This window comes from Amphiprion ocellaris, chromosome 4 (genome assembly GCF_022539595.1).
Source record: "Amphiprion ocellaris isolate individual 3 ecotype Okinawa chromosome 4, ASM2253959v1, whole genome shotgun sequence".
NCBI classification, from domain to species: Eukaryota; Metazoa; Chordata; class Actinopteri; family Pomacentridae; genus Amphiprion; species Amphiprion ocellaris.
This window is the reverse complement of record NC_072769.1, coordinates 35,494,045-35,507,633: the sequence shown is the minus strand read 5'-3', so window position 1 is coordinate 35,507,633 and position 13,589 is coordinate 35,494,045. Positions and strand designations below refer to the sequence as shown.

The 13,589-nt window shown below is 37.6% G+C and overlaps 1 long non-coding RNA gene across 1 annotated transcript in view; it reads right to left on the bottom strand.

Moving 5' to 3' along the window:
• Positions 1-13,589, bottom strand: part of LOC111576870 (uncharacterized) — a 128,395-nt gene that overhangs the window by 103,624 nt on the left and 11,182 nt on the right. The window contains exon 2 of the long non-coding RNA XR_008601328.1: positions 9,070-9,206. This is a non-coding gene — a long non-coding RNA (uncharacterized LOC111576870). The remainder of the gene's footprint in view (positions 1-9,069; positions 9,207-13,589) is intronic.

The following is a 13,589-nucleotide window of genomic DNA, read 5'->3' as shown; positions in this document are numbered from 1 at the left end:
AATGTTAGTGGGTTTTAAGTACATTGGTATGAAGCACTGCAGGAAAATAGCAAACAGATTCTCCAAAAACTGGGAACACGCCTACCCAGCACAGTCATGGAGGATATAACTACAGTAACAGAGAAGGCACAGCTGGTATGTTATATTTGGAGATAATCCTTCTGAATTTTTTCAGATACCCCAGCTACATATGGGATAACAACATCATTCCTCCTGTTCTCCTTTTCTTCATTGTCGTGGTGCTGTGTTTTCTAGATCTTTTTGTTGATTTGATGAAGGCTCCAGGGGTAGCCACGTATCCTCTGTGCTTTCCTAATGTGAGTATGCTCCTTCTGCTTCCCCTCTGCATTAGAAAGAACATTCTCATCCCGATGCTGTAAGGTTCTGATGACCCCCAGTTTATGTTCCAGTGGATGGTGGGAATCAAACAGCAGATATTGGTCTGTTTGTGTAGTCTATCCACTGAGTTGATGTACTCTATGAAGGTTTTTACTTCTTGGGCTTTGATTTTGGCCCAGATGTTGTCCACATATCTGACGATGATGATATCTACTAAAGCTCCTACAACTTCCTTCTTTTTCCAGTTGAGTTTGTTTAGAAGTGGAGTCCTCCTTTCAACACTGGTCAGAGTCTGTTTGAGATATTTCTACCGGAACTTGTCACATTCATGGTCTTGGTACCGATTTTGAATTCCTCTCATCAGTGCAGGGGTCACTTTTCACTTCCTACTAGCCCTTAGAGATTTGGAGCTGTGGAACTCCTTGTACTTTTTGATTCTACTTTGCACTGTGGACTCTGGACCTTGAAAACACTTGGATATGACTTTGTAGCACTTCCTCATCCTGTGAGCAGAAACTCTCTCCTAGGTTTATCTGTGACTTGCAATTAACAAGTAACTGAATAGAGAACTACTACATCGGATTTTGTCAATAATGTATTAGAATACTGTAGAACATGATGGAAATTACCAGGACCAAGTGGAATGGTATAGAAGCTACATTTTCTCAATAACTGGCATCAGATTCAAGAGTTTTGAATAATTCAAGACGTGACATTTTTCATATTGATGTTAAAAAAAAAATAAAAAAAAAAACAAACAGAAAAACACAAGATTCTTGCAGTCTTTTCCTGCTTTTTATGTCATTTCCAGCCAGAGGAAACCTACAGATCAAATACAAACAAAATCAAAAGTTGGCCTGGGTATGAATAATTTTGGACTTCAGTGTATGCAAACACATGAAGAGCCACTCCCACAGGCGACTGCAGCAAAGCTATTTGAAACATCCGACGTGCATGATAAACACAGTGGAGAGGACGCCGAACACAGGCGGGCTAATTATAGACCATTAATGCATGCAACCCTGTCGCCGCAATCGCATACAGATTGTGTTCCTGCATGTGTGACTGTGGTTATGTATGCACATATGTGCATGCTTGTTTGTTTGCACATGTGAAAACATACGGGGTGCATCTGGCTATCTATGATATTTCACAATTCCATTCAGGCAGAGAGTAAGCAGGCTGGCACCTAATGAGCCGATTACTGGGAGTAGCATATGGTGTGTTCTGTATGGCTCTCCTGGCTCCACCATTAGCACTGATGAGAGCTGGGAGAGATGTGGAGATTGGGTGGGTCAGCTGGGGGAGAAAATGCACAGATATGCTTCTGCTTAGACACACAAAGCTGTTTCGCAATGACACAATCTCTCTGGACTGAAATGTACAAAGGAAGTAGAGGCGGAAAGGGGCCGTACGGTCTGGGAATTTCTTCCATTTCATGTCATGTCATTATGAAATTCCTGCAATTCAGATGGTGGTCAAATGTGCCACCGTGTTTCAAGAAGCAGTTTTTAATTAATGAGAGAATGCTTCTGGCAGTTCAGACTGATGCATATTTTCAGGAAATAATAAAAGTACGAAAACATGTCACTGACTACTCTTTGTTTTTCAAAGACCCAGCTCATTAAAAATGACAAAGTTGGCTTTAACTATCTTCGAAAAAAGTGGTGCGTAATTACATATACGCAATGTTCTACTAAGATATCAAAGAAAAGTAGTCTTTAGTTGAATGTGAATTATCTAAAAATAAGTAATAAATGCATGAATTATCTGTGGGCCAAATGGAAAATTCCAGGGCTTAAAAACGCTGACGTATCAAAAACTGCAGTTCCTCAAATGTCCACCTGAGGCTGGATCCAAAAGTGAGTCACTCTCCATAGACCACCATGTTAAAATGTTCGACTTTACAGCAGAAATAAACATGTTTACAGCCTGTAGAAAAAACTTTTCTGGTCTCTACAGCTAATTTTGTCATTCACTTTAGAAGGGCGATTTTTAATTAAACCACCCATTTAAATTGTATTAAGGTGTAAAGTTATGCATCAGTCAGGCTTGAGCTGCTTTGGGTTATAGGACAGTCCATGACCCACCTCAGCTCCACTCACATTCCATCTTTTGGTCAATTTTTGGATTAGTTTGGAGATAGGAGTCAAACATTGCCGACATATCGACAGCCAGAGCCTCTACACTTAGATTCACAATCCCAAAAAGCAAACAGTATATTTTCACCCGAATAATACCCTCTCCAAGGTTTGCTATATGTTGGTTTATCGCCTTAATTAGATTAAAAAAAACAAATTTTTTCAAGTCACTATGATCCGTATTTTTAGATCAGCAATGAATCAAATTGTCATATATCTGCTTAAAACATACTGAATTATCAACCAACTATGCTGTCTTTTAGCTCACTGGTCTTATTATTGTTTAGTGTAATGAGACTGTTGCTTGTTTAAGCTATAAAATCTTACTGCTCACTACATCATGACACCAGCGTGAGAACATTTTGGTCAAACATGCAACCAAAAATCTGTCAAGTGTGACTACATCTAGCAGATCTGTGAGAAGCCGTTTCAACTTGTATTAATCTTCCATTAGAATGTTTGATTTCACTCCTTTCAAACTATCATTTGATCACACAACTCTCTGAGCTGCAGAGACTTAGTAGAGACTAGGGGCTTCTCCTTGCACAGCCAAGCTACTCAACATCTACCAAAGAATGTGAGATGTTGATGGAGCATTAAGAAATGGTAGCGTTTACCGATAGTCAAGCTGGGTTACACTTTCGCCTTGTAACTCAGTGTAAATCTACAATGAATTTCTGCATGCATATCGATCGCACCACTACAAGTAAACGTTTCATGACCACGCAGTAGCAAAGGGAAGCAACAAGGGGTTCGAAATGGTAATAAAATTTAACACTACTTACAATATAGCCAAAGAAGAACTTTAAGTCTCAGATCTTTTTTCAAAATCACCCAAAATACTACAGTTACAAGATATTATTAAGCTTTAAAAGGTGCAGTGAATACATTTGGGTGCAAATTAATTATGTGCTGGTGCACCAATGAAACCGTTTAAAGTCAATCTGGACCAAATAACAAATATATAAAGCCGAGTGGTGAATACAGTGAAGCATTTGGCAGCTAAAGAGCCCGATGTTTCCCACCAGGAGGTGGTGGAGACCAAAACACAGCTGAAATTGGTATAAATCTAGATCAAAAGGACACAAGTGTAAGCTCACATCTTCACACATGTGCTTGGTATTTGCTGGATGTGATCCGTAAATAAGCAACTATTTATTAGTGCCAACTTGTGCAGTTCCCAGTGGCAAACCCCCCAGCATTTTATCTATTGAAATATAAATTTTTAATTGTGCTTTAGTTGTGCGTATTACCTTATAAATATGTAGTATTCAAATCAGAACAAACTAATCACTAAGCAAACTTTCCCCAGCTGTTAGTCCATTCTTGACTAAATAGAAAAGATAGTTTTAAGTTATCTCAAAGCCTTTATTATCACGAGTTAGAAAAAAAAAAATAGAGCCATATTCCATAGAGCCAGTGTTTCATTCTGAATCTGCATGTTAAAGTGTGGCCATAACATCTCCCTGGAGGGCCCAGGGAAGCTTTGAAATATCTAAAGTTTAATAATAAAATATTCCAAAATGAGAAGCCTTTTTATTAGTGCATAATTCAGGCTCATTGATTATTTATCGAAGCGTCTGGGGACTCACTGCAGTCTGAAAGGTTATATAGCAAAGCCTCCTGCCTGCTGCAGAAAAAAACCCAGAAGTCGGAGGGACGAGAGTTTTGATTTAAAGGAATCCATGGTGGCTTTGAGCTGGATGTTCTTTCTATCGTGTCATCTCATCGACAGTTCAGTCTCTAGCTTCTCCTCTGTTCTCTCTGTGCTGATTGCGACAACATTTTTGTCTTTAGTCTGTCTTCTGCCTCAGTATCTCTGTTCCTCTGCTGTGAATCATTTTTACTGTCCTTCCACCTCCGCTATCCCATTTTGTCATTTGTGTGAGCAGTAGAACTCGGAGAAATGGTTTGCACCAGATACTGTAAAAAGCAACAAAACGAGGCATGACTGACTCGGCTGCAACCAACACTCACATGACTAGAATCACAGTTTTCAGATTAACTGCAGGCAGTGTTTATACGGGGTAGAAAGAAGACAACGAGAGAGAGAGATGTAAATAAAACGTACTGGTTCAATTAAATAAATGCAGGATGGCTCAAAAAATGGTATACAGAGTTATTGGAAGATACCTTCAGCAACTATAGTTCTCCCTCATTTTATGATTTTCTGTCCTAATTATGTAATACAGCACAGAAAACATATTTAAGATCTCGTTAAATGGTTGTGCCATTTAAATAAAGGTCCAAGACTTTCAATTACAGTAAAAAAAAAATTAGCCCATAGTGAGGAAAAATGTGACAAAGGCCAAAAAAAGCCATTTCAAGGGTTAACATCAAAGACGGGATCTACAAAAGCCGCTTACAAAAACCAGCTAGTGATATTAAAACTTCATTAGCAGTCAAAAATTGACAAGTCATGACTATATCTGCTTTCAATGCACTGATACTTCAAATGTTAACAACAATACTGAATCTCAGTTTTTTCTTCTTCTCTGGATTACTAATTGCAGCCCCAGTTTTGGTGTTTCTTGGTTCAAGACCAGCCAAGTGTTGGTGCTGCTCTAGAACCAGTTTTCCTGGTCAAGAGTCAATTCTTTAACTGGATTATGTTGACTTTGGTTGCATTTTGACAACCAAAGGCAATTCTCTGGTTGTCAAAAATGCAAAACTGGTTTGAAACCAGACCTGAAACTAGTTTGACTTAAAATGGGAGTTATACAGGGTTATTCAGTGAACCGATTTTATTATGCAATATTTTAATAAGGAAAAGCAATAGAAAATTCCAGTCAAGTCACAAGTATTCTACTCACAATCAACTTTTATTTCCTGTCTTACAAGTGTTCAATGTGGCCACCACCCGCAGCACGGCAACATCAATGCAATAAGAGAATTCCTCCCAAATGTGAATCAGCATATCACCATCCACTGAGTTGATCGCTGTTGTTATTCAATGTCATTCGATGACCTTAAACATCAAATAAAAGTTGAGTGTAAGTAGAAAACTTGTGACTTGGCTGGAGTTTTCTATTGCTTTTCCTTATTAAAATATTACGTAATGAAATCAGTTCATTCTTTTTGAATAACCCTGTATAAAGTTAGTGGTGCTTAAATGCTGTTGATTTCTATGGCTGTAATGAAAGAAAATCAGCTTTAAACTCAAGTGTTTACTGTACTTCATGTGTAGATCCTTTTTTTAAAATTATTATTTGAAGCATGTAGAGAAAGTATGAACATTTGAATGTTTACGTGATCTGCTGTGCAAAAGTTATACTTGCTTAGCGTTTTATCTGAACTGTCCCTATAAATAAATAACATTAAATGTACATTAAATTTACCTAATTACACAGCTGTATCCCGGAAACTAAGCTGGAAATCAAAATGAATTTACAGATCTGTAAAATAAAGCTTTACTTTTTTTTTTTTTAAGCAAAACAGAGATGTAAAAAGCTTAGGAATTCGTCTGTCTGACATCTTCCCTCTATTTTGAAAATGTGGAAAGTTTTGGCTTTAGGCTTACATGGCCCGACTGTATATCGTCCTTCAAACTCAGCTATCCGTGAAGTCACACCTAAATATAACCACTCCTGTCGGAAAAAAATATGCCATCCTACTTCAGGGATTCAAATCAAGGATCACTGGCAGCACGTTGACATAATTTGCCGCGGGAGCCAATAAAGATACATTTTTTGAAACCCTTAAAAAGCCTTCAGTCACCTTTGTCCCCCAAAACCCCAGAACAGCCTTCAGCTCTGTTCGTCCCTACATGATTTTGATCATATTTGTCCCAGCAGTGCCTTTCTTCAGCAAACACAACAACAAAATACAGCAAATAAAAAGCAGGAGTGGTGAAAGTGGAGATTGCACATCCAGATATCAGATATAGCACTGCCAGACCAAGGACGTGACACGATTTGTTATTGTAGACAAACGTTTTGTTGTTGTTGTTTTTTTTAATCAGTACCTTTTATATATACAGAAACAACTGTTTGCTTCTTAATAGGTCTTTGTTTTTAACATTTAATTTTGTATATCTACATTTGAATGCCTGCTCATGTATATTCAGTATAAATCTGTGTTAAAGGAGCACTGTTGCAGAGCCTTACAATAGCTAAAACAATATTTCGAGCACAGAACCTTTTTGTATAGACTCTCTATGCCTATGCTGCATTTTTCAAATATTTTTTTTTTTTTTTGCTACAACTCACCAGAGTCAGAAAATGTAAGTCCTACCCACAAAGCTTCAGGTTATATTTTCCTGAGAAGGTCTTAAACTGTTAGAATTGTTAAAAATTTAATTTTAAAAAATACAAGCCTTAAACAAAATTAATAAATTCAAACAAAAATCCCACCTGACCCTCTCAGAATCACTTGATTTAATAGATTTAACAAAATCATCAGCCATTTTACCCTGATGTTATCAATGTTTTCAGAGTTACAGGCTCTAGGGGTGGGTCTAAATTTCACTTTTTAATTCCTTTTCCACCATTTCTGAGCCTCAGAACTTCATCAGTGCAGTAGATAAATACATGGCATTTTCAAGGGTGAAAAACACATTTGAGTTCTGTTAAAAACTGCAGCCAAATCAGTTTTACATCCTCTCCAGGTGTCATAATGTAAAGACTAAATCTGGTTTCTGTTCATTTTTTCTACATCCAACCTGAGCATTAGTATTATGGGATGTATCATAGTTTGAAGAGTGAAACTACAGCAGTTTAATATCTATGACAGAGCCATAGAAACAAGCATTGACACCCTGGGTGTGTTTCTGTTTCAGTTTGTCCAAAACGACTCATAATTTCCCCAAGATGACTAAAAATAACATAAAATCTCATTTTTTAAAAAGATTTTTCTCAAAACATTTCCAAAATACCTAAATATATCTAAAAGTTATTCGAACTGCTTCAAATCTTTATTACAATATTTAGAAACTTTCCTAATTTCAAAAAAACTTGTCCGGAATGATTCAATTTGTCCTAAATAAGCAAAAATGTATCCTATCTAACCCTATCCAGAATGAATCAAATTTTGACCGACCAAAAAATAAATAAATAAATCACTAAACCCTTTGAAATTGTCCAAAATTACTCAAAAAAATGTCATAAATGAGCAAAAAATAGCAAAAAAAAAAAAACTTTAACCAACTTCAAGCATCAGTAATTTTGGATGTATCATAGTTTGACAATAAAACTGCAGCAGTTTAATGTCTGTGACAGACTCAAAGAAACGAGCATCGGTACCCTGATCATCAGAGAAAATTTTGAAGAGTGCAATTTGGGTAAACTTTCTAGGTTCATATCAGCATGTGTAAAAGGTGGTTGATCAGAACAAGTTATAGCAAATGAAATGTTTCATTTTCACCTACATTCAATGCTTCAATGATTCACTCCGTGTTAGAATCAGTTTCTAATATAGGGATATTTTGATACATGTGAATGTGTCTTGAGGCTGTGAAATGGAAAAACAACTTTGATTTGGTTGCAGTTTTTAACAGAACTCAAATTTTTTTTTCAGCCCTGAAAATTTCCTGTCTGCTGCACTGATGAAGTTATGAAGCTCAGAAATAATGAGAAAAGAAATTCAAATTTAGAAGCACATTTTTTCAACCCATCTACATGTACTTTGAGCGCATGTAGCTCTGACAAGATTGATAGTATGAAGGTAAACTTTGCACAGCTTCATTAAAGTACACAAAAGATATTGTGAACAAAAAAATTGTAGATTCTGAGAAAGTCACATGGATTTTTTTTTGGTTGATTTTATACGGAATGATGCTCGTATTTTTTATTGGTTCAAAGAGAAACTTATTAACTTGCAACAATAATTTCTTAAAGATTATATGAGGATATATATGTTCTTCTGTTTGATTTTTCTAATTTGCCTAATTTAGGGGAAGAAGTGCAGCCTTTTTAGCCTGATTATTGTATCAGTCAGTCTTGCAGAGATTCTCTGACACCACAGTTTAGCATCACTCTGGATAAAACAGTGTCCAGTGTTGAAGCTCCAAGTGTGTCTCTGCTGCTATTGTCAGTGTCTCCAGTCAGGAGTCATTACGCTGTTAAACAGTGAGTCACCCCTGAGGAAGAAACATCATCAACACAATTATATTTGGCTGCGTATAAAAAGATTGTACCGTGACAGTTGTGCTGGTTGATGGGAACCTCTTTGTCTTTTAGAAATAAGTTGAAACCGACCCCACAAACGTCCCGGAAGGAAGGATGTTACGGTGACATTTCACATCAAAATCAACACCGTCCCGTCACTGAACCGAGCCGATCGCGTCTGTTAGGTCAGAGTCTGTTTGATCACCTGTTGAACCAAATGCTTCCTACAAACAGGGAAGCTGGGAGACTGCATTCACATTTATATTCCTGGATGCAGGGTTAGTGAGGTGACGGAGGCCTTTAGGCTTCAGAGGGAGAGTCTTGCTCTGTGGTTAATGAGCTTGGAGTGGACCCAGACTCTGGTCTCTTTCATCCCTGTAGCAGCCAGTGAAGCCAGTTAGCTCACTGAACCCCAAACCTCCTCCTCCTCCTCTACTTACTTCACATAGCTTTCTCCCACAGCCTCTACACCTCTGTTTCCTTACCTGGTCCGGTTGTTTCTTCTGTCGGATCTGCTCAGCGTCAGCGATGATCGTGCCGAGTTCGCCTTCTCCTCTGCCTTCTGGCTGTCAATGCATTGCCTTGTTTCCGCCTCCTGCTGCTTCATTAGCCGCGGTCGCCTCTGTATCGGGACACAGAGAGAAAAAAGTGGGATAAACACTCACGCAAATTTATACCAGAGTTGTGCCTCTAAGACAAGTCATATATAGAACAAGGGTTGCTTAAAGGTTAGGATGCAGGGTGAAGCTGTGTTATGTTAGAATCACCAGACCGGATGATGGGTGTAGGGAAAGTAATTACTCTTCTCCTCTGGGGAAGTTAACACTGGACTTGTGCAGAGATATTTACCCCATTTGCTGTTTTATGTATCAGTGCTTTTGACACACATTATGCTCAACTTTACCTGCAAGAAGTGCAGGAAAAATTATGAGACAGATCAAAGAGCAAAGAGAGAAAAGGGAGGTAATTTACTTGTGTCTAATAAGCCTCCACCCCTGTCCTTCCACTTGTCTTAAGGAGGCAGCGAGGGCAGGCTGCTGCTGAGAGATTGACATACTGCGTCCTGAAGGTTGGCGATGCTCCCAGGGAGGACAGTGGTTTGCACTTACTGTGGGTGGTGGGGATGTTTCCAATAAGAAAGACACCACTGGGTTTTTTTCTTTGCACTGCATAAAATGTAATAATTAAAGCTGCACTTATCACATTTTTATATATGAAACTGATTAAATGACTGTTTCTTGTGATAAACAGAAAGAGGATTGTTGCCAAATTCTGCAGCTGCCCTTTAATCTATTGAGCATCTTTCTGCATATTATTTTTTTGTGTGTGTTATTTTATTGGTGGGTAGCACGGCAGAAAGTAACACAAAAAATGTCTCTCAGTATTTTGCATATTATAATAAAGGATTATAATTAGCCGTGCATCAGTATGTTTGTCGCTTTGATGTTGGAGCTGATGAAGGTAAATCTGATTTTAATATTTACTATTGGTAGTTTGTAAATTTCTTCCTTTACAGTGATCAATAAAGTTTCAGATTAATCCAATAACAAGGTGTCACTAGAGGACTTTCCAACAATAATACATCCCAAATTATTTGTTGATTATTTTTTTTATATATTGTATTATGAATGAGCAAAATAGCTACTACCCAAAATTATAAAATACATATTGGGTCAAAAGTACAATATTTGCATTTGGAATGTGGCAGAGTAGAAGTATAAAGCAGCAGAAAGCATAAAGTATGACAAGCTGTATTTGTACTGAAAGTGCAGTACTTGAGTACATGTACTTAGTTACTTTGAATCACTACCATCTGAGCTATTTGTGTAACATTTGGGCTTTTGAATGACATTGGCCATGTTGTTTGGTGAGTCAGTGTTGATCTGTGTTTTATAAATGCTGGAAACTGCGCTGTAAAAAAAAAAAAAAAAAAGGAAGGTCAAAATAAAAAATAAATTTAAAAACTGTAGAATTCTGCGACATTCAAAAATGGCAAAAAATACATAAATAAATAAATAATGGCAAATATCTGCAAAATAATGTTTGCAACAGATTTAAATACATAAAAATGGTTAGTAAAGTATTGCGAAGGAACAAATTACAATTTATAACAACAGACTTTTGATGTGAACATTATTGACAGTCTTGGTCTGGAAAATCTGGAAAATAATAGTGAATTGTTCTAAAAATAACAGATTAAAACTGCCAAATATCTTTTTTTTTTTTTTTAACCGTGTACATGATGGTTTTCTGCTTGTGAATAATGTTTTTTATGGACAGCTTATATGTGCACAGGTCCTGAAACTAATTAAACGAGATACAAATACAACACCTGACCAAGATTTTCAACTTGAATCTTTCAAGTTGTAAATCTTTCAAAGCTCAATGTCACTCAAAGTAATGCACCAAATAAACAAGCAAAAAAAAATTTAAAACAAACAAAAATATTTCAATGAAATATTTCAACCAAAATACACAAATATCATACTTCCATATCTGATGTCTTCTACACTGCTTTCCATCATTGCAAGTGTGGTTTCTTAATTATATTACCTCCTTGCACCCTCTTTTTCTGCAGCGGTTTAATGGCATCTGACTGGAGAATTAGTGGCACCAGCTGTTTATCTAGATGAACTCTTAATGTTCACTAATGGTACTGAAACGCAAATTAATTTCCATTTTCTTTGGCAGATTTTCTAGAAATTCAATTAAAACCTGTGCAACACTTTAGTGGAAACCTGACTTGCTGTGTGAGGTGTCAGAACCAAATCTAGAGGAAGGTTTCCAAAAAGAGAAAGTGACTCTTAATAACTAAATCAATACAAAGACGACTAAAGCATCGACGAAACGCAGCGAGCAGGCAAAGATTAATCAGAAATTCTAATCAAAAGCAGGAAAACAAACTGAAGCAAGAAGCAAAGTAAAACAAAAGGGTTATGTTCAGAGTCTGGTCACTGCACCACCTTGGTTCTAATGGACAAGAAATCCAGGATCCACAGATCCAGACAGAACAGGTTGAAGTAAGGTGTGCTTGAGCCAAGGATACTAAAGGCTGAACTAAAATCAACAACACCTGCAATCTCAGGAAGAGTTTCTTCCCTCTGAGAACTGAGAACTCTGACCTCTGCTGTGAATCTAAATCATAGCACCTCATCATAAACAGCTACATGCCACTGGATAAATGTAAGTATGTGCAGAACATGCACACATGCCCAAACACAAAAAACACGCAAAAAACATAACATATACACAGACACGACTGCAACTCTTGCACAAAGCACACCACACTTTTCAACTTCTTCACACTTTCAGTTTTTCTGTTTTTTTTTCACGTCTTCTTGTTATTTCACTGCCTTGCTGAACAGTCGCTTTGCAATTCACTGCCCAGTCTGCATGTGACAAAGAAAAACTCTTCAGTCTTGAATCTTAGGGAGAACTGGTTGTTTTGTAGGCAAACAGCGTTCACACCAAATACAGATTTTGCTTAAAGCTGGATGCAGGGCTTTTACATATATATGAACATTATTTATATTCAAGCCAAATGAATTCAGACAGGAAGTCATTTTAAAACGCAGAAACTTTTGGGCTAAAACATTTGTGCGTGTTCTGACTACAACAACTGACCCTGTAGAGCCTCTTTCAGGGCTGTTGTTGGAAGGAAAAAATAAAAAAAGGTTAAAGCCAGAGAAGACTTTGGCAGACTAGTTCATCAAGAGGCAGTTTCTCCAGCCTTTCGATGCCCTCGCCCAGCAGCAGTAGGGATGTCATTTGGTGCATCAAGGACATCAAGCAGTTGTCCTGTGCAGGAACTTGTGAGTTGAAACTTTGAACATGTGCTGATTTCAAGAACTGTCTCTGCAGAACCTCTATCAGGGTCAGTTTTGGGAAGAAGAAAAGTGAAAGTGATTAATGTCGGGGGGGAAAAAACACTCTGGCAGACAACAGGTTCAACAGTTTCTCCATCCTCTTGATGTCCTCATCCAGTAGCTGGGATGTCATTTGGTGCATCTGTTGTGACTCAGTCTGCCCAGCTTTTTTAAACATGTAGTCGAAAATCAATTCTGGATCAAAAGTTGGAGTCATCAAAAAGTTCTCCAGAAAGAGTCTTCAGGCAGTCTTCAGAGGCTGATGTGAATAATGTTTATTCAATACAGAGTCTGTAAGAACAAACATGAGCAAAATCTCAAGATTTTAACTGACTACACAAACCTATGCAAACTTCTCCTAAACACTCCTCTTCCATTCTGGAAAGCTACAACCCATCATCTTAAGACCCACTCAGGATGTATATGATGTAATCGTGTCAAATGTTTAACCACTTCCTCTTTTTTTTCTGCTAGGTTAGCATTATTTATACTGAGCTAAGCGTGACCTAGGTTTCAACTCCAAGATGAAGAGAGGGCATGCACTTCTGGTCTTAACAACTTACATGGGCTCTGTAGGCTTCCGTTGGGTAGCCGTTTTCACAGGATTATTTAGTGTATTCATAAATTCAGTTTTCCAATCTTATCACTGTTTGTTCTAAAATCTGATTTACACATCCTATTTGCCTTATTTTAACATTTGTTCAATCGTAAAATGCCAAAACACATAAAGGATATCAAGTAGTTTTGTGGGACGTTTTAAGATAATCTAATTTTTAAACATGCTGTTTGCGAGAACCGCGCCTGTAAGACCTCTAGAAAGAAAACAGTACCTTCTCCGGGGTGGGTACTTCTAAGTGGCCCTGAACAAACTATTGTGCAGATTGTGATACTAATTGGTTAAATTCAGAGAAGAGACATTTTTTCCACCATCTTGATATCCACATCCAGAAGGAGTCTCCATTGTTCTATCTGCTATGTGCTAATGCTGTTGCTGTCTTGGAGCAGTCTGAGTTAATGTCACAGTTGAATCTGTTAGATCCAGCACTATAACGGAAACAGAAAGGCTGAAAGGATCAATTAGGAGACCTGCCCCAAGTTCCTGCAGTGGAAGGCCAACTCGTATTGATAGTTAGCACCAG